Here is a 20,188-nt window from a genome sequence, read left to right on the forward strand (position 1 = left end):
TATATATATATATATATATATATATCATCAGTTAATATCTGTTTTCCATGGATGGTTTGACAGGAGCTGGGAAACCAGAGAGCTACATTAGGCTTCAATTGTTTGTTTTGGCAAGGTCTCTATAACTGGATACACTTCATAATGCTGACCCCTTTACAGAGTGTACCAGGTGCTTTTTATGTGGCACCAGCATAGGTACTCTGTATGTGGTACCAGCATGGGTGCATTTTAGGTGGAACTAGTCAGCTCTGTAACATAATGTATACAAATTGTTCATAGACATGTTACAGTAGTATCTACACGTCTCTTATAGATATGCTGTAATAAAAATAATAAATATCAGATCAATATCTAATAATATTCAATAAAAACCCACTATTTATTGTGTTTTTAACACAGCATATCTATAAGAAATGTTATCTCTGGCTTGTACCACAAAACTTGGCCTATCTACAATGTATATACATTATGTATGATATATAAGTGGTTATTTAACTCTCTCAGTTGTGTTCTGCATATATATGTATCCTATGTGTGTATTTATGTATCATATTAGTTCCAAATTTTGGCACAAAACCAACAACTTTGGGGAGGAGTAAGTCGATTACATCAGCACCAGTGCTCAACTGGTACTTATTTTATTGACCCTGAAAAGAAGAAAGGTAAAGTCAACCCTCAGCAGAATTTGATCTCAGAATGTAGCAAAGGACAAAATGCTACTGAGCTTATGACCCAGCATGCTTACAATTCTGCCAGCTCATTATTATCATAGTATTTTGTCAGTTTTGGAATCATAATATTATGTTAATTTTGGAATCTGTCATGGATTTGGAAAATTCTCATGACTTCACACTACTTGTGATCCTGTGATTCTTTTTCATCTGGCACATAGGTGCATACAGCACATCAGGGAAAGTTTGTCTTTATTGTTACATTTATCAATTTTGAGAAAGGTTTTTATGACTCCAATCCTCTATTTGCTACTCAGTCACAGCATATTAAGTATTAATCAAGCGTGTGTACAGAGATGCATGCAAAACTTCTTCTGCATGCAAATTTATTCTGGACATAGAGACATGAACATCTAAAGAATATGCAATCTCTGGATTTTAAATAATGTATACCCAAATACACACACACACATGTGCACAAACACATGCATGTGGACAAACACATGCATGTGCACAAACACATGCATGCACATAATCATATACATAAGTAAACTACTTCATAAACACAATAATTCATAAGAACCATCTTAACTATAAAAGCCTACTTTGAATTGTAGGAACTTTTCCAAACAGTCGCAAATATAGAAATAAATATATTTAAAGAAATTATAGTTTCTGGGGAATTATTCTCAAAATATTTCTCTGAACTATCAGTATACAAGAAATAAAAGCATAATTTCTTTCTCTAAAACCAAAATTACAAAGAAACATCAATGAAATTGGAAATTGTCTAAAAGTCACAAAATTTCTCTTACAGCAGACATAAACAAGTATGCAACACATTGAAATGTTTGCTTTTGTTATAGGTTCCATTAAAAGGACAGTAGTATATCATTGATCTATTGATTGAAATAATGCTTCTGGATAAAATCCAGCTCAATGCAGCAGCGAAGAAGTATTCAGTACATTGGATCAAGAACTATATTAGCCTTGTAACATTAAACTTGATAGTTTTATGAGTGGAACCTGACCTCTACTTGTGTCAATATTATTGCAATGATATAGTTAGATGTATTATAACTAGTTATGTCAATTTCCTCTTTATACAGTCACTTCAGTTAAATGTGCTCTATCTCAGTAATGACAGAGTTTAAAGTTTCTGACAAGTAAAATTCTCAATAAAACATTTTTATGTTGCTCATATATAAAATGAAGATTTTAATTCCTTAATATTCTTGGCAAATCATTCCCCTACAAATCTGAGTGTGTAACAACTAGACAGCAACTTATTTATTCAATTTCTTACAAATACATGTAGCCTCATATATACAGTATAAACTTACAACCGTTTGGTTGTAAGTTTTGTGTGATCCAAATGACATACAGTTAAAGCAATATCTTTTAGAAGACAAATTTAGTTAATAGCTTATACATACTCCAAATATTTGCCAATAAAACAACTCCGATTACCTAATGTTTAGATTTTTATAAAACATTAAGTTTGCAGTTTTTTTAAAAAAAAAACTCTATCATTTTATTGAATTTATAACTAAATTTACAATAACATCTTTTGGTTACAACTTCATTGTGTTTCTAATGGTGTGAGTGACAGGGAATGTTAGTAACTCAAAGTGGTTTTTAGTGAAACACTGTTTTAGGGGTATGGTATTCTTGCTGATGTTATACCTTTACTGACATACATTATCAAAAGATATTCAAACACACATTTAAGTGCCATGCATTGGGACTGAACTCAAAATCAAATGGCTGCAATGTGAACTTTTTCCCTATACAGCCAGCTCTGCACTCATTTATTGAATACAATGCATTATATGGATGATAATGTTTGCTAATACTCAACTCAAGTCTATGGGAAAAAATTATTTCTCAAGAAGTCATACAGTAGAATTGAAACCGAAAACCATGTTGTTGCAAAATAAATTTCTTAAACATGTAGCTGTGTATGCACCCATTTAGCTGACACATTCTATATATGATTATAGTCACTAGTTTTATATAAACAGGAACATGGCTACCACAATATATTTGATAAAATTACTGAAACAAGGCATCAAAGGAATATATGCATGTACTTATGTATGTGCATATATGTGTATATTTATATCTGTATGTGAGTATGTGTGTATACATATGAATATATAGCACATTTGTATGTGCCACTGTGTGTGTATGCATGTATATATACACATAATTATGAGTGTGTATGTATACATATATATATATGTATGTATGCATGTATATGTTTTTTTATGTAAATATGTATATCAGTGATTTGTATGCACGTGTGTGTGTGTGTGTGTGTGTGAAAATAGTGCACCTAAAAGAACAGATGATAGAAATGCAAATTAGGAAGTGAATATTCGAGAAAATTTTTAAAACTACTCAATAAATATTCATTGAAAGAAAATGAAATTCATTGTTTCAGGCAAATGCATGGGAATACAAACATTTTAAGAGCACAATGGTTAGATATATGAAATGAGTCGTTGTGATTGTTTTAATCCCAGGTCAGCTCTGGTGAAACAAACCTATGATCAAATGTGTTCCACCAATAATCATTCCATGCATATTTTGTAAACAATATGCCTTTCTTCAAACAGGTACTGTGTAATTTTGGTGTGATGTGACTGTCAGTTCTTAACAAATCAGAGCTGTTGTTGTTGTTTAGCCTTGGGTCAATCCTGATTGAGAAAAACTTTGATCTAAGGCATTCCAGACATGACCACTATACCCTATATACATGTGTGTGTGTGTGTGTATACACATAAGAAAGTTCTAATTGAAGCATTTGACAAGTGGAGTTACTGACATACAGTACGGAGAACAACTGTAAATTCCTATGGAACAACCTACTGAAAACTGCAGAACAAATCTGTGGTTGGTGCAATATTCCAGTTAGACCAACAGAAAGTGTGAAGGAGGCACACCATAAAAGCAAAGAGAGGGGTTAGAAAGGTTTGTAGAAAGCAGGGTAATAGAGGATATTATCAGATAGGTAGAAGAGAAGCAGGGTGACAGGTATATTAAGCATGCAGGGAAGCAGAAAGGAAGAGATTTGCCAATGTTTGGCAGCACAAGAAGCAGAGGCATAAGTTGTTTGAATTGCAAGACAGTATATCAAAGAAAAATCAAGCTTTTGTGAGAGAGAAGTGTGTATGGCTATATCATGGTCACTTGCATTTAAAGATTCTGAAGAGAAAAAGGCATAGAAGTGCTAATATAAAAAGCTACTAAATGTGGAGAATGCATAAGAGAAAGAGAGTTTTCCTAATGTGAACCTGACAGAGGAGACAACCATTCTAGTTGACAGCAATATGATCAATTAAACAGTTAATGATGAGGATGGGAAATTCTCTGGTTCATCTAGAATTACTGCTGAGATGCTTAAAATAGATAGCCTACTCACTTGTATAATTAAACTGGTTGTACAAAAAATGTCATGCCCTACAAATTGTGTAGTAGCATCATAGTTAACTGTTACAAGAATAAGGGAAATGTCTTAGAGATAAGTAGTTTCAGAGACATCAAATTCCTGCTCCGAATCATAAACATTACAGAAGAGCTATAGCTCAACTCATTAGGATGAGAGTTAGCCTAGAAGAGATGCAGCTTGCTTTTGCACAAAAAGTGGTGCCACTTTTCTAGTAAGACAATCAAAGTAAACTGCTGTAATTGGTATTCATTGATCTGGAGGAAACCTTTGATGAGATCCTTTGCTCCCTGATCTGGTGGTTAGTGTGGAGGCCAGGGGTAAACAAATGGCACATGAGAGTCATTCAAGCTATGCTGTAAGGTGAGATTTAGTAACAAGAACAGCAATGAATTTAGTGTACAACTAGTAGTTCCCTAATGCTTGGTTCTAAGTCAGTTATTTATCATTGTTCTCCAGGCCATTAGAGTGGTGTTTAGGCAGGTTGCCCAAGAGCACTGCTCCATGCAGAAGACCTTGTTCTTTGAGCTGAATTTGAAGTAGAATTAGAAAAGAAATTCCTAATGTGGAAGCAAGATCTGGAATCAAAGAGCTTCAAAGTTAACTTGAACACAAAAGACCAAAGTTCTATTTAGTAGGAAAACAGATAGAATGCTAATCCATTTAGAAAAATCGCCTTGTTTGATATTAAGGAAAGTGCAGGTAGAAATTCAATATGGTGTACTCAGTGCAAGCTATAGAAACATAAAAGGAGCATTGAAATCACAAGGTGTTAGCAAAGATAAATTTTATTTGTGGCAGATTTGCAGGGGTAATAAACACAAAGAACATGAGGGAAATAGATTTTCTTGAATGCTGAAGTCAGTTCTTAGAGATGATAAATAGATTCTGTTACTTATCAGCAGTGATGGACTTAATTAGCATTGGAAGAGGATTTTCTGAAAGTATGGTCAGTGGAATAGAAATTAGTTGGAGAAAGTTCAGAGAACTATTATCTCAGTTAGTAATCAAAGGCTTGTGGCTTACAATGATTGAGTGATGCTTGTGAATAAAAAGTAATGGTACATGGGAGTGAAACATGGGCCATAAATGCAGAGGGCATGCAAAGTTTAGAAATAAATGAGACGGCATTGCTTTGCATCAGTGTGCATCTATGACAAAGTGCAAACATACTGAGAGAAAAATTAGGTATAAGAGGAATCAGATGTGGAATGAAAGAGAGAAGGCTGCATTAGTATGGTTATGTGATGACAGATGCAAAAAGAAGTGCTGATTGCTAAATATAGATGGAATCTTTTGATGGGGGAGAAGTAGTGAATGTGGGATGAAACAGTGAATACCATCCTCAGAATGTTGAGCCTCAAGAGGTGGTAACAAATGACTGAAATAATTGGTGATTTGCTGTTCTCAAGATTTGTCCATCTCAACAAAAAATGAGGTCTGTGTACACCCCCATATCCAATCTGTTCCTGCCAAGCCTTTCTCACAACACTTCTTCCAATTAATTTTCCTCTGCTACTGTTCTAACTGCAGCACTAAACTATGCAGTGGTTATAACCATATGAGAGCAGAACTGCACATATTTCAATGCCCTTTTGTACTACAAGTTATCCCTTTCTTTGGGACCACTTCCTTTGTCACCAATCTTGTATTCTCAATATCATCCCTTACTCTTTTATTTTCTACTGAATATTCTCTTTCCTCTTACCAGTCTCTTATATCTACCATAGTTGACACCCACCACCTCTGTAGGTATCACTACTCTCTTGCAAAATACTTGTACTTGTCCCTCTAGTCATACTTTAACCACTTGATGCCTGGCTACATCCTAAATGAGTTGAGGGCTTTGATTTGCAAATTACTTGGTGACCTTGGTGACCTTACTAGTACTGGTGCTATAAAACACTCAGAACTACACGCTTTAAAGTGGTTGGCACCACGAAGGGTCTCCAGTCATAGAAACTGCATGAAAGCAGTCATGGGTACTTGATGCAGTTCTCTGGCTCTTCAGATCCTGTCAAACCAGATCAGCAGGGAAGAGGGACTTTAAATGATGATGATTACATTTCTTATAGGATTACATTATCCAATATGGTCTTTTGCTACAAAGGTAGGGTGTGACTTGAAAGAATGCAACTACTATTTCTAGCACTTCAGGAGACTATATAGAGGTGACGTCATTAGTTTAGGATTAGAGAAGTAAATACAAGGGACATTGTAAAGAAAAAGACTACCTTGTATATGAGTGGTGTGCAAAATTCTCCTTGTGTCATATAACATAATCTCCCATCACTAGTACAATAGTCCCATCACTAGAACAATTGTCTCCTATCAATAGTTTCCCATCAGCTAGAACAATAAAGTCTGTGCTAGAGGGAAAAGGGCTTATAAGATTGAAATATGTTCTCACTCCACCAAGCTAATGTAGTATTTTTTTTCTACACAAATGTATTTCTAATTAGGTTTTTAATGGACACATCAATAAATATGCAACCAGTAACTTGATTACTGTTTTTCAAACTAACAGCATCTGATTTGTTTTTGTAAAGTATAAAATTGTCATGAACAGAAATATTCTGTTGACAACTATGTTTAAATTGAATCCCAGAATCTAAGTTATTTTTCATATACTGTCTAAAATAATGGCTTTTAACACAGCGTTTAGGTTCAGGTACACATTCACAAAAACACACAAACACTTTCATATACGCACACTACTTGAGTTAAGGATGTGACTACGTAGAGCACCTCTCCATGTCTCACCAGTAATTTTTTTACACCAATAACTTTGCAAACATTTATTGCTGCAAAAAACATCAAAATTAAATTAAATATTTCAAAAAGAGAAGAGATGAATTTAATAATATCTGACTATATGTCATCTTTCTTCCATCACAAACCATTCAATTGAAATCAACAATGAAAACTTAGACATTTTCCACCTTTTCCTTTCTCTGCCTGCCTGCCTCTCTCTCTCTCTCTTTCATATTGTTTGTTACCTTTCTTGCATCAATTATTTACATTTCTTTGGCTAACTTCATTATACTGGTTCTTCTCTCACACATTACATCTTTCTCTCTTTCCAAGTTTTATCTTAGTTTTATCTTCTGTCTCCTCTCACTCTGTCTCTCTATCTCGCTCTCTCTCTCATGCATACACACGTTTACAAATATAATGATGTACACACACCTGATTTTATCAAACATGATAGTACTTGTTAACCTACTCTAAATAACCCATCATACTAACTTCAATAACATCTGAAGCTATTAACAGGCACTTGGAAGACTTCCACAGAAAATGGAAAACTTCCTTTACCTAAAAGTCAAATAAATGAGAGCATTTTGAGTATTTCATTACAAATATCTTGTGCTATGAAAATATTTTCTGTTAGACATCATTTAGCATCGTTTTAATGTTTTCGTATTCATACTTGCATGGATTAGATGGAATTTATTGAGGCAGATTTTTAATGGCTGGATGCTCTTCCTGTCACCAACCCTTCCAAACAAGAAAATATTTTTCTGTGGTTGGGCATGTTTTCACAGTAGACTGAAAATGAGAGACACTGCTTGTGTGTCAAGATGTCTGTTCATAACTACTGTGTGACGTGAAGATGATGGGATACAAACATACACGCACACACAGATACACACACACACACACAGATGCATAAATACACACACACACACACGCACACACAAATGTATATACACATAGTGTGATTCTTTCAGTTTCCATCTACCAAATCTACTTACCAGGCTTGGGTTGGTGAGGGATTATGGTGGAAGACAATTGGCCAAAGTACTATACAATGGGACTGAATCCTAAATGACATGATTAGAAAGCAAACATCTATGCCTGCACCTGAAGGTTTATCTGCTGTATCACAGAACAAATCCTTGAATTAATGTAACAGACAAATGATGATGTAAATTAGAAGTGAGAAGAGTGTCAGTATTTCTAAACATCTATGCCAAGGAGCTGCTGTATTTCCATAAAGTTGTACATATCTGTCCATCTATCTTCTCTGCTCATGGTTCCTGGGAGGGTCGTGGGGTTAAAGCTCTCAGGCACCTCCTCCATAGAGTCCTATCAGAAATAACCATCCTTACACTTTCCAGCTGAATTCTTAAGCATAATCAACTGAAACTATGGATATTATCCAACCATCTCATTCTTGGTCTACCCCTGGGTCTGGGCGCATGCCATTTGGCCCAGCTTGAATCCATCTTCTGATTCTTTCCTGTGACATTCTAATCATATATTTGATATTGCAAAGATGTAATGTCTTAGTGAGAAGTTGTTGCTTGATCCAGAGAAATGTCCTCTGAGCTTCACACTCAGAAACCTTTCACAGCAAATGGAAAAGTTTCTTTACCTAAAAGCCAAATATAAATGAAAAAATTTGAGTATTCATTATCCTTAACCACTACGTCACATGGGCATATGGCGTAGTGGTTAAGAACGCGGGCTACTAACCCCAAGATTCTGAGTTCGATTCCAGGCAGTGACCTGAATAATAATAATAATAATACTAATAATAACATCGAAAAATACCCTAGGAATGAGAACCCAGGTTCAAAATTTCCCCAAGACACCTGATGAATGCTGGAGGGTATATCAACCGAAACATTGTGTTAACAACAAACAAGATGAGGACAAATATCTGTCAAATGTAAATAATGTAAATAATGTACATAATTCCTCATCTCTCAAATATAGAACTGTATTTTGAGTATTTCACTGCAAATATTTAGTGCTATGGAAAAATTTATCCTCATTTCAATGTTTGTTCTTTCATGCTTACATGGGTCAGATGGAATTTACTGTGGCAGATTTCTTATGGCTGGATGCCCTTCCCTGTCACCAATCCATACCTGTTTCCAAACAAGAAACAACATTATTTCAGAGATCCTTTAGAAGAAACCCATGTTGACCACTTGTGTTTGCAACTGTATCTTTTCAGTCATTATCCAACATTCATGAACATATGTGAGGATAGACATGAAAACTGAATTAACCCCTTAGCATTCAGATTTCTTTGTCAAATGTGATGCTTATTTGTTTCCATTGGTTTGAATTAATCATGTACTATCTTGTAGCTAAGAAATTTTCATGATGTGATTGCTTAGTTTTAGAAAGGCATTGCCAGTTAAGTGTGAGAAGCCAGATTTGGCCTGTTTTAACATAAAACTGGTAGAATATTTAGGCCAGATATGGCCAGGTTGAATGCTAAAGGGCTAAATAAATGAAAATGTTTGTTCTTGGATAAACAGTGCTAAATCAAAACAATTCAATGTGGGTATTGAAATTCAGCAGTATTGTCATCTCACTTTTACATAATTTTCATGAACTGGTTTGACATACACAGCCATTGTGCAAGTGGTGTCACAGTCAGTAAACGTAGAATCAGTCAGATGATAATTGAAGACAACAGGGTGCTACTTAGCTTATCAGAAGATAATCTCCAGCATCCATTGAATGGGTTTGCTGCTGAGTGCTGCAAGGTAGGGATGAGAATTAGTGTTCTAAAGACTGAGATGCTGAACATCTCAAGAAGGTCTTTCCAGTTAATGGACCATCGTTGGGACAAGTGGAGAAGTTTAAGTACAATGAGTGAGAGAATATAGAAAGCTGAAATGGAAACTAGAATTGCACAATAATTCTAGAACTGCACAGCTGGTGCACTACTATGCTGGCACTCTGATGCACCAGCACTTGATCCTTAGAAGAGAAGAGGTTGCCAAAAAAGTCAAACTCACTATCTTCAATTTGGTTTGTATGCCTACCCCTACCTATTTTATAGCAAATATCAATGTTATAAAATTCAATCTAGAAGCTATAGTTCCATATTACACAATTATATCTTTGTATATAGTTTCAAATACATTGTATAAGATTCATTAATCTCATTTTAAATTGAATTATAAAAATAAATCTAATCTGTATTGGCATCACTTCTATAAAGTCTATACCAGCAAAAATATCCAAGCATTACCTGGAAAATATTTTAGATTATAGAATATATAACAGAAACTCATTATGTCTGCAGTTTATTGTTTTCTTTTATTATTTACTTGCTTGTTTTATATTCTTTATATATATTTATTTATCTATTTTTTCCTAAGAAAGTTTTCATGGCTTTACCTTATATACAGCTAGATTTATTGAAGCTTAACTTTGATATGAGTCCACAAATTTTGAAGAAGTGAGAAAGTCCCTTATCTGGCTGCCATTTGTTGACAGGTAATTATTTTCTTGACACCAGAAGGATGAAAGGCAAATCTTGGCTGAATTTGAACTCTGAAACAAAGAAACAAATTTATAAAAAACTAAAATACTGGAAATAAAACAAATTATATATTTTCAGACATTTTCACTCATCTTCCCTGTGCAATTTCTTCATATTCTTCCTCAACAAAATAAATAAATGAATAAATAAATAAAAGATTTTTGTTGGCATGAATTTCAATACCTGTAAATCAATTGAATAAGTTGTCAGAGAAATGACAATGTCAATAAAATGTCAATAATTATTTCAAAAAATATAAAATATTTAAATACACACATGAAGAGAAATATCAAGAGCTGGATTCAGCTCAGTAGCAATGCATGGAAGGTGAAAGCTGTGCAAACTGCACAAAAGTGGCCAGTGTGTAAGAACAGGTCAATTTGACTACCAAAGACAGCAGCCAAAACCCATGCTATGTTACTGATTCAGCACCTTAATATTTTGAAAATCTCTCTCTCTCTCTCTCTCTTCCTACCTCTCTCTTTCTGTCTCCCTCCTTCCCCCTCTCTTTCTCTTTCCCTCTCGCCTTCCTATCCTTCCCCCTTTCTCTCTCTTTCTGTCTCATTCCTTCTCCTCTCTCTCCTTCTCTTTCCCTCTCGCCTTCCTATCCTTCCCTCTCTCCTACTTCTATCTCTCTTTCTCTCCATCCTCTCTCTCTTACTGTCTCCCTACTTCCCCCCCTCTCTCTCTCCTTCTCTCTTTCCCTCTTGCCTTGCTATCCTGCCCTCCTTCTCTCTCTTCCTTTCTCTCTCTTCTAATAAATTGTATGATTGTTAAGGTGTCATTAATGTTTATGATCCTACCAACTCACTGCCTTTCTGCAAATAAATAAATATTAGCTTACAACAATATCAAGAATATTGTGGAGGTGCACTGATTCATAGGCATCTCTCAAATTTAGTTTATGTAGACCGGAAGGCACATGGCTCAGTGGTTAAAGTGTTGGACTCACAAACATGATGTAGTGAATTATATTCCCAGACCGGGCTGTGTGTTGTGTTCTTGAGCAAGACACTTTATTTCACATTGCTCCAGTTCACTCAGTTGTAGAAATGAGTTGCAATGTCACTGGTGCCAAGCTGTATCAGTCTTTGCCTTTCCCTCGGAGAACACCGGTAGTGTGGAGAGGGGAAACTGGTATGCATGGGCGACTGCTGGTCTTCCATAAACAACCTTGCCCAGACTTGTGCCTAGGAGGGTAAATTTCTAGGTGCAATCCTGTGGTCATTCATGTCCGAAGGGGGTCTTTACCCTTTACCATTATTGACAGACAAAAGAAGCAATCACTATGCTCTATGGCTTTTTGTATTCTTTTTATTCTTTAATGGTTTTAATCAATTGAACTGTGGCCATGTTGCAGCATCCTCTTCAACAGTGTACATGATTGCATTGAACCTGATCAGTGGATAATAGTGGTAATATTTTCCATACATTGTTCTTTCAGTGGTCTCTTAGTTTAATGGTACAGAGCGCTCAGCTGGAATTTGAGGGGAACAGGGTTTGAGACTCTGTAGAGACTTGCTGGCTACTTTTTAAGTCAGTGAACTAGCAGAATCTTTCACCAGACCAGGCTAAATTGTTAGCAGCATTTCATCTCTCTTTACATTCTGAATTCGAATTTCACTATGGTCAACTTTGCCTTTCATCCGTTTTTAGGATTGATCTAAGTACCAGTGAGAAATGCGGTCAATGTAATCAACTTGCCCCCGCTCCTGAAATTTCTGGTCTTGTGCTAAAATCTGAAATCAATATTTTCTTTCATTTTTTTAATTAATCCATATGGCAAATTTCTTTAGATAGTAAGCAAGAAACTGAGGTTTAAAGAATTAGAAAGGTTGTGTTGTGATGCTGATGCATTTCCATACAACACTACATGGATACGTTTATGTCCTCATATGCTGAAATCGTATGCCAGGTTAAGGTTTCTTCTCAACAGTGACAAAGTTTCCTAATTTTGATTCTTAAGCACAGGCACAAGCCACAAAATTTGTGATATGGTGTAATTGTATATGTCAACCTCAGTCGGTTCTTATTTTTATCAACCCAGGAAGTATGCCCATGACTAAGATGGTGATGGTGGTGGTGGTGGGAGGGCACTGTCCCCTCAATATTCAATGGTGTACCCTCAGATTTAGAAAATACAGTTTACAAAATCTTCCTGCAATACACTTCTTGAAGTCTGACTAACATTCTCATTGCTAAGGGGTTGCACTCAACAGCACTGCCCCCTTCACTATCCAATGTTGAATCCTCAAGTTTACAGTGAAGTACTTATTTTGAAACTCCACTTCACCATTATCATGAATTAGTGCCAACCCAGAATATTCTGAAGCACCCACTGCTGACACCAAAGTCTGGAAGGTTAGAATTTAAAGTTGGTCTGAACATGATTGGAACGGAGAAAGACCTGATGAAATACTGTATGACATTTTATACCAATAAGTGTATTGCCTTGCAGCTAATTAATCTGCTGGAAATAGGAGTTACATCTCCCTCATATCAAATGCTAACATTTGAAGAAAGGGCAAATAAATTAGATAATAGGGTCTTGGATGTAATTTGGCTAAAGATAAAGATAGTACAACCATAGTTTTGGGCCATTTGATCTTCTAATCTGCTCATGGATGATTTAACAATAACAAAAACAACATAACAACAACCACAAAGTATTCTGTTAACTATTTTACTGATACAATCCAATCCACCATTCTGGAGTTTTCTGATACACACCAAAGTGTTGAATTGGCAGGAACGGTTGAGCATCAAACAAAATACCTTGTGTTATTGAGTTGCAACTCTTTACATTCTGATTTAGAATCCTGCTGAGGTCAACTTTGCCTTTCATCCCTCTGAGATGAATAAAATAAAGTGCTAGTCAAGTACTGTGCTCGATATAATCGACAGTAGCCATACATACATTAGAGGCTTTTTGCTTATGTAAGAAATCAATACTAGCTAAGTTTTATCTCTTGAACAATATTTCTGAATACACTGAAGGAAATATAACTATAAATCAGAAAGAGAAATAATATCTGCTAGTGTTTAGAACATATTGGTAGGTAGAGGTACACATTGATCTTCACACCAATTCCTGTAAATCTCTGTGATAGAGACATGTTATTAGAATACAGCAAATTTTGTTATGCTAGTGTATGTATAGGGCTGTATATATGTCTCCACCAATAAACCAGATTCTTATGTAAGATATTAATACAGAGCCCAATAGAAATATATCATAGTTCTGGAAACAATATATATGTGTGTGCGTGTTTGTGCATGTGTGCATGCATATGTGTGTGAGTCTGTGTGTGCGCATACACATGTGTGTGTGTGCATATGCATATATGTGTCTGTGTCTGTCTATCTGTGTTGACGCACAAACACACAAACTTATGGACTTACACATGCACACACTCATATGCTCACATGCAGACATATGTATTTTAAAGTTTGGAATAGATTATGAAACAGCATAGATGCATGAGTATATATTTTTGTTAAAATTTATATTTATTTGCTCAGGATGTGTGTACATGTGTGTATATGTGTGCCTGTGTTTTTGTTCATATCTATATTCATATTTCTTTCTCTACCAAATGAGTTCTCTATCAATCACTAATATATATATATATATATATATGTATGTATGTATGTATGGCATTATTCAGTTTATTTCAAGATTTCTTGCCAATAGAGAAACAACCGGTTTCTAAACTAGATCCAAGGCTCCTTCACTGGAATTTCAACATCAACAACAGGGTACTTCTGTTTGTACGTATGTATGTATGTATGTATGTATGAATGCATGTATATATATATATATGTATATATATATAAGTGCCAATGCACAAAACTCTCAGCCCTTGTATCACTCTGTTGTTTCAGCCAAATATTGATAAAAATATACATATACTCATATTTTGAATTCTATTTTTTCTGTCTGCATCACCATACCTCTGTGTTGTGTGTGTGTATATGCATAAATGCCGAATGACAAGAATAAGTGCTCAACATTGCATTGATGAATAAATTTAGTTTTACTTGTGTATTAAGGCTACCATTATTTTCATGTTCAGGAAAACATCTTAATATCTTAATTTTTGAAGCTGACCACATGGAGGAATAGTGTTCATCTCCATTTTGGATGAAATATATATATATATATATATATATATATACAAGTAGTATCAAAATCTTTTGTCAAACACTATACGTCATACGTACCAGGAATATGCATCTCCAAGATACTTGGGAAAGGTATTTTACAGAAGACTAGCAGCTGCCTGTGTGTGAGAGTCTCGCATTTAATTGCCTCTGACATTGTCCAAGAGAAAAGTAAATGTGATCTGCTTGACTCCCCTGTTGAGAATGCAAAGAGTTGGAACAGCTACCACATGGCATCCTGCCACATACACTAACATTTCAGCTATTCCACCTTCCCAAGCTGTTTCTTTATTTACCACAAATGGAAGTATGAAAGGAAAAGCTGGTAGTTTTGAACTCAGAGCACAAGACGTAGAACAAACACCTCCAAGTATTTTATCCATTTCTCTGATGTCTGTGCCAATTCACCATATTGCTTGGGGATACATGGTGTACTTTATAGCTATGCCTAGCTAAAGTATCATAAAAGCATGATGATGATGATATACACACTCATACACATATATATACATATATATACACACACACACACATACATGAGACACTCTCACACATGTGCAGTTGTAAAATACCTTTCCCAAGTATCTTGGAGTTGCATATTCCAGGTACATATGACATATAGTGTTTGACAAAAAAATTTGATACTACTTGTATATATATATAAATATATATTTCATACAAAATGGAGATGAACACCATTCCTCCATGTGGTCAGCTTGAAAAATTAGACCTTAAGATATTTTTCTTAACATGAAACCAATGATAGCCTTAATAAATAAAATACACAAATATATTAGTATTGTTTCATGTAGTCGACCTCTATTCCAATATCCCCCATAACCTAGGCATAGAGGCAATTCAATTCTGGCTAGAGAATTATGCCAATGAACTCCCACATCGCATCAAGAAAGAATTTGTGATAGAAGGGTTAAAATTTATCTTGGAGAATAACTACTTCATCTTCAAAGACAACTTCTATCAACACTTTCGGGGATTGCGATGGGTACAAGAATGGCCCCCTCCTTTGCTAACCTAGTCATGGGATATCTAGAAATTAGTCTTTATCTTAAGGTACTAGAAAAATACAGCAACCCATTCTCTCTCTACATAGAAAATAACTGGAAGAGATACCTGGATGACTGTTTCATTCTTTGGCATGAAAGTATAGAGAGACTTAAAGAATTTCAAGCACTTGTAAATAGACTTGATGTAAACGTTCAATTCACGATAGAATATAGCCATCAATAACTTCCCTTCCTTGACATCCTCATTAAGAAATCTAACAATGTAATAGAAACACATATATACTATAAGCCCACAGACTCCAAGCAATATCTACCATTCAAATTATGCCACCCCAGACACATTAGATGGAATATCCCTTTCAACCTAACAAAAACGATTTGTACTATAGTTTCTAATGCAAGCACCAGGGGCACACGACTACATGAACTAAAAAATACACTCATCACCAGGAACTACTCACCATCACTAATTGACATATGCTTTCAACGTGCCCTACAACTCAACATCCACAAACTCAGACATCCCCAATAAAAGAAGGATTTACAGCCAAAACCTCTACCATACATCTCCATACACAACCCTCTTAACAACGAAACCTTCGACACCATCCTTCAAAACATTTCCCTGCTAAAAAAGGACCCCAGAATGAACTCAATCCTCCAAACACACACCATCATAAAAAGCAAGAGACAGCCTAAATCTATGAAAAGTCTCGTAACACAAGCCCAAATATGCTCAACAACAACAACATTGAAGCTATCAGTAAAAAAATGCAAAAAACCCAACTGTGGGATATGCATCAATTTAATTGAGGGATCAGAGTTCTCCTTCAAACAGGGATAATGCTTCACAATGAAAAGCAGCTTCGGAGAACCTGATATATGCACTAACCTGCTCTGGGTGTCAAGAGCAATAGAGAGGCCAAACAAAAACCAGTCTACATCAAAGGACGGCTCTGGACAGGTCCCCGATCAAAATTTTGAAAAACAGAAAAATAGCACTCAGCCAACACATCGACATTTGTGCCAATAACAAAAATCCAAGCTTCAAAATGTTTCTCCTCTATCAATTCAGGGGCGATACAACCTCTAGTCTACGAATTAGTAAAGAGTCACTCTTTATCACAAAATACAGATCCTTTTTGAACGCATCTACAACAAATGACATATCCACCAAGGCCTCAGAATAACACACACGCAAATATTAAAAATGATACATTCAAAAGAGATACCTAAGAATTCATTAAAAACAGTCACAATCACTACTCTGATCCACAATGAGCCACTTTTAGGTCACTTGACAATTTAACATCCTACTACTATCATACCACTCCTACATTCTTTTATTATTATTCTTTCTCTTCTTCTCCTTCTTCCTTTCCACCACCTCCTTCCTTACTTTACTACTGCTGTTTAGAATAACACCTACACATATATTAAAAACAATACATTCAAAAGAGATATCTCAAGAATTCAGTCACTACTACCATCCACAACAAGTCACTTCCAGGCACTTGACCATTTCACATCCTACTACTATCATTATTTCTTCTTCTTCTTCTTCTTCTTCGCCAAGAATTCACAGAAGTAAACAAGAGAGACAGCCAGAAACAAGAAAAATGCCTCTTGTATTTGAATACTATGCAAATATTCTTTTAAAAAACTTATTTTTCCAAAATTTTTATGTTTTCATCATGGTCTACCCTGGCATGGTTTCATACAGTTAGATGCCCTTCCTAATGCCAAGTATTTTACAAGTGTGCTGTGTACTTTTAGAAGTATATGACATCAGCACTAGTCAGGTTGTCATGCAACTTGCAAAACTAAAGTACTCTTTCAGTTGTAGTGACTATATTAAGGAATGAGGCAGCTTCAAACATGGTGTTGGAGGTTACAAAATGAAAGAAGGGACAGGGACGCATTTTTTGCTGAAGAGAAGATATATGTCTGGTAGTGATGAAGAGCTAGTTTGCCCAAAAGTAAAAAAATAAAAGGGCTAAACAAAAGAGTGAGTATCGACAGATCTTGATGCATGGGAAGGAAGAACATCATCCATCACCATTTAACATCTGTTTTCTTTGCTGGCATGGGTTGGATGGTTTAACCAGAGCTGGTAATGTCAGGGGCCATGCTTTGAATATTGAAGAGTCAAAGCATGGAGAGCTGATGATAAATATGAGTTGGAGGGAAGGAGAAGAGGAGATGACTAGCATTACAAAGTGGGAAAAAAGAATAGAAGAATAGAATAATACAATAAATAGATATAGGAAGAATGAGAGAAAGAGAGATGCTGAGTTTGTTGTGGGTGGATAGGTACAAAAGTAAGTGGGAAGGGAAAGAGCTGTAGGGTGTTAGAGTTGGAGGTGATCAGTGGTATGTAGCAAAGTGAGTCAACAAGAATGGGTGAGTTAACTAGTTACATGGAAGAATGTTCAATGGAAAATATGAGTGGGGAGGAATGATGTTAAAAGGGAAAGATGAATTTCAAAACAACTGGTATCAAGTAGTTGGAAAGATGACCCCTGCACATGCAGGTGTGGTAGTAATTTGCCATGACATGGACCCCTTATGTCTTAATGGACAAGATGGGTATATTTGAGTACAAGTGTGTGTTTATGCACATGCATGGATGCATTACCCATGCACATAGATAGGTGTACATGTAAATTCAATTGTATGTATGTATATATGTATGTGTGTGTGTGTGTGTGTACAAGTGAAGCAGGTGTGCATGTGGATGTGTGTGCATGGATGTGTGTGCATGTGTGTGTGTGTGTAGGTATGCATCAGAAAACCTGGGGCCACCCTGGGAATACATACTTGTTTATAAGCTTAACATCCAGGCAAACAGCTGCCTAAACATAAGAAACTTAAATCTGTGTGTGTACATATGTATGTCATAGCAACAAACCTCTTATCCGAATCTGATATATACCACTGAGTGTTTGGAGCTGCTATTATTGTAGTCATTCGCTACCATCAGAGTTAAAGTAGCCTATATTAGAAATGAAATTCACACGATACATAGTAAATGCAGTGAAGCAGGAAAAACAAAAGCCCAATACCATACAATTCTGTAAAGTACTGATGGAGAATTGCTATCCAACTTCTTTCATCAAACACCAAGATAATATAATGCTTTTGAAACTGTCACATTTTAATGGAAAAACCACTGCTGCAATCTGCCATGCAATCCATAGGAAGGGATCAAAAATACAACTGACACACACCAGACACTCCCTGAAGAGGATCTTAAATAAAAAATGGTCAAAGACAAAGCAACACATATCTGCATTGCCTTACCCAATTAGTGATGAACATAGATAGCTGCAGTCCTATGTAGTGTATAAAATCACCCGTACAAAATGTAAAGAATTCTAAATCAGAACTACCATCAAACAAGTACGTCTATGGATTAAAGAGTTCCTCTATGCTAATGTTTCTTCCATTAAAAAGCATCAAAGAAATGCCACACCAAGACATCGAGGTTTCCATTGATGCTACAGAATGAAATAATAGGAACTTAGGAATAAATGAAAGCATCTTAATCAGAAGAACCAACTTACACTATGATTTCAAAATTTTGCACAAGGCCAGCAAGTTCAAGAGAAGAGTAAGTTGATAACATCAACTCCAGTGCTCAACTGGTACTAAGTTTATCATCCTCAAAAGGATGAAAGACAAAGTCGACCTTGGCAGAATTTGAACTCAGAACATAAGGACAGACAAAATGCTGCTAAGTAGTTTGCCCAGTGTGCTAACAATATTGCTGCTAGCTATGAAGCCTATATATTGGTTTCATATTTTGACACAAGGCCAGCAGGTTTAGGGGAGGAGCTAAGTCAATGAAATCAACCAGTGTTCAACTGGTACATATTTTATTGTTGCTGAAAGGATCAAAGGCCAAGTCAACCTTGGTTGAATTTGAAGTCATAATGTAATGGTGGATAAAATGTTGTTAAACATTTTGCCTAGCGTACTGACAATTCTGCCAGTTTGCCACCTTAGGACCAATCCACATATTAATTAACTGCTATAGCAACGCTTTTCTGAAAATGCAAAACAACCATTCATACATACACACTACAGAATTGAGAAATACTGAAATACAAGATAAAAAGCACAGACCACCAACACATTTCATTTCTTAATACTTGCACTGTTTTGGTTTTATATATGCGCTCATACACAAACACACACACACATATATTTCTCTTTATCCCTTATTTCTTTCAGTCATTGGACTGAGGCCATTCTGGGACACCACCTTGAACAAATCCACTCTAGTATGTAATTCTTAAGTCTGGTACTTATTCTATCCATTCCTTTTGCTAAACTGCTAAGTTACAAGGATGTAAACTAACCAACTCTTGTTGCAAAGAGGGACAAACAAAGATACATACACAAGCATACTCACACATACATGTATACATATATATACATACATATATATATATATATATATATTAATCTATGTATATATTAATATTATATCAGTTGAAAAAAACTTTGACAATGTTATTCTTCATATTTTACATATATATATATATATACATGTATGTACGTATGCATGTATATGTGT

Source organism: Octopus bimaculoides, chromosome 18, assembly GCF_001194135.2.
Source record: "Octopus bimaculoides isolate UCB-OBI-ISO-001 chromosome 18, ASM119413v2, whole genome shotgun sequence".
Classification (NCBI taxonomy): Eukaryota; Metazoa; Mollusca; class Cephalopoda; order Octopoda; family Octopodidae; genus Octopus; species Octopus bimaculoides.